Here is a 2,672-nt window from a genome sequence, read left to right on the forward strand (position 1 = left end):
CCGAGCACATTTACAAGAAACAGTGCCCCTTTGAAAATACCATCACATTACAGAACAAAAAATTACCATTTTGTGACGCTAACATCGACTGGTTAGTAAGTTTAGCGCCTAGCGATAATTAGCGCCGACGACCACGAGCTTCAGTATTAGCGGCCCAAGAGGGAAGTGGGGTGCACACTTCCCTCGGGGCGATACAGTCGACAAGCGGGGCACTAACGTCAGACTGCTGATCAAGTTGCGACGCTCTAATCCAGAGAGTCATCAGACAAAGTAATGTGTGAGGAGGACACAAAATCTGCAAAAGGACATAGACAGGCTAAGTGAGTGGGCAAAAATTTGGCAGATGGAGTATAATGTTGGAAAGTGTGAGGTCATGCATTTTGGCAGAAAAAAATGAAAGAGCAAGTTATTATTTAAATGGAGAAAGATTGCAAAGTGCTGCAGTATAGCGGGGACCTGGGGGTCCTTGTGATTGAAACACATAGTATGCAGGTACAGCAAGTGATCAGGAAGGCCAATGGAATCTTGGCCTTTATTGCAAAGGAGATGGAGTATAAAAGCAGGGATGTCTTGCAGTTATACAGGGTATTGGTGGAGGCCTCTCCTGGAATACTGCGTACAGTTTTGGTTTCCATATTTACGAAAGGATATACTTGCTTTGGAGGCAGTTCAGAGAAGGTTCACTAGGTTGATTCCAGAGATGAGGGGGTTAACTTATGAGGAAAGGTTGAGTAGGTTGGGCCTCAACTCATTGGAATTCAGAAGAATGAGAGGTGATCTTATCGAAATGTATAAGATTATGAGGGGGCTTGACAAGGTGGATGCAGAGGATGTTTCCACTGATGGGGGAGACTAGAACTAGGGGGCATGATCTTAGAATAAGGGGCCGCCCATTTAAAACTAAGACGAGGAGAAATTTCTTCTCTCAGAGGGTTGTAAATCTGTGGAATTCGCTGCTTCAGAGAGCTGTGGAAGCTGAGACATTGAATAAATTTAAGTCAGAAATAGACAGTTTCTTAAACGATAAGGGGTTATGGGGAGTGGGCGGGGAAGTGGAGCTGAGTCCATGATCAGATCAGCCATGATCTTATTGAATGGCGGAGCAGGCTCAAGGGTCCGTATGACCTATTCCTATTCCTATTTCTTATGTTATTATATACTGGCGCCTTCTGGTTCTTAAAGGGGAGGTTTAATAATGCTGCACAGCCTCAATCTCACCATTGCAGTCTGTGCACTGGGCTTTGAAAGAGCATCATGGCAGCGCGGAGGCCTCACCAGACAGTTCTCCGCCTCGTGACGATGCTCTGGTGGCGGCGGTGGAGAGGCGAAGAGCTTCCATGTTTGCGGACAGCGGCAGGTGGCCACTGCCAAATGTTTTCCGAAGACTTTGGAGGGAGCTGGCATAGTACGTCTCCACGAGAAGCGTGGTGGACAGTAGTGCCACCCAATGTAGGAAGAAGTTCAATGACTTGACTCGGTTGGTCAGGGTGAATACATTCTTCAAAAACCTCGACATGCCACTGTGTGAACCTTACTATTTGCACACACTGTACAAACCACCACATCCCAGTACTCGCCCACCAACTGTGCCCACCTAATGAAAGTGACATCTGCAATCTCACACCTTGCATACATTAACAGCTATTCAAGTACGGCAGGCACATGTGACAAACACATAATTGCACACTCACTCACACGCTTTCCTTTTTCTTGCAGGCCAAGCTTGCTCATAACAGGCATGTGCAGCTACGCATGGGAGGAGGTCAGGCGGATCTCAGGCCTCTTACAGACCTGGAGGAGCGAGTGCACTGAATAATTGGGCCACAACTTGTGGGCACTGCAGCACTTGGTGAGGCCAACCCTCCGGGGACAATAACGTTATTTTCATCACCTCTCCCTCTTCTCTCATATCTCTTCCCCCTCACACCACAAGCCTTTCCCACTTTCCATCTAAGTATTCTGTCTCCATTCCTTGCTCCCTTTCTGCGCCCCCCCCCCCCCCCCCGCCCCTCTGAATTTAACCACACTCTTGTTCCTTTATGCTTTCAGATAATCATGCACCACCACAGGAGCCTATCCCTCAGCCTCCCAGTGGCAGAGATGCGGGAGAGGAGGTGGAAGGAGACGAGATAGCAACACTGCCTGCGTCTGCAGAGTACGCTGGCTCGGACAGTGGGGCGACGATGTCGCTGGAGGAGGCAATGTTCGAGGGCTCTGATGTGGGTGCCCAGTGGCATGCAGCAATGCCACGGGGAAAGGGAAGCTCGGCGGCCATCTCCCCGGAGGGGTGCAATTAAAAAGGAAATTAGGAAAGCAGAGAGAGAGCATGAAAAAATGTTGGCAAGTAAATTCAAGGAAAACCCAAAAATGTTTTATAAATATATTCAGCACAAGAGGATAACTAAAGAAAGAGTAGGGCTTATTAGATACCACAAAGATAATCTGTGTGTGGAGGCGGAAGACGTGGGTAGGGTTCTTAATGAGTACTTTGCATCTGTTAGTTCATTAATATTTCACCGATGCAGACATTGCAATCGGTGAAATATTAATGAATTAACATAGTGAGAGAGGAAGTATCAGGGGGTTTAGCAGCTTTGAAAGTGGATAAATCCCCAGGCTCGGATGAAATGTATCCCAGACTGTTAAGAGAAGCAAAAGAGGAAATAGCAGAG

This window comes from Pristiophorus japonicus, chromosome 1, assembly GCF_044704955.1.
Source record: "Pristiophorus japonicus isolate sPriJap1 chromosome 1, sPriJap1.hap1, whole genome shotgun sequence".
In the NCBI taxonomy this organism is placed as follows: Eukaryota; Metazoa; Chordata; class Chondrichthyes; family Pristiophoridae; genus Pristiophorus; species Pristiophorus japonicus.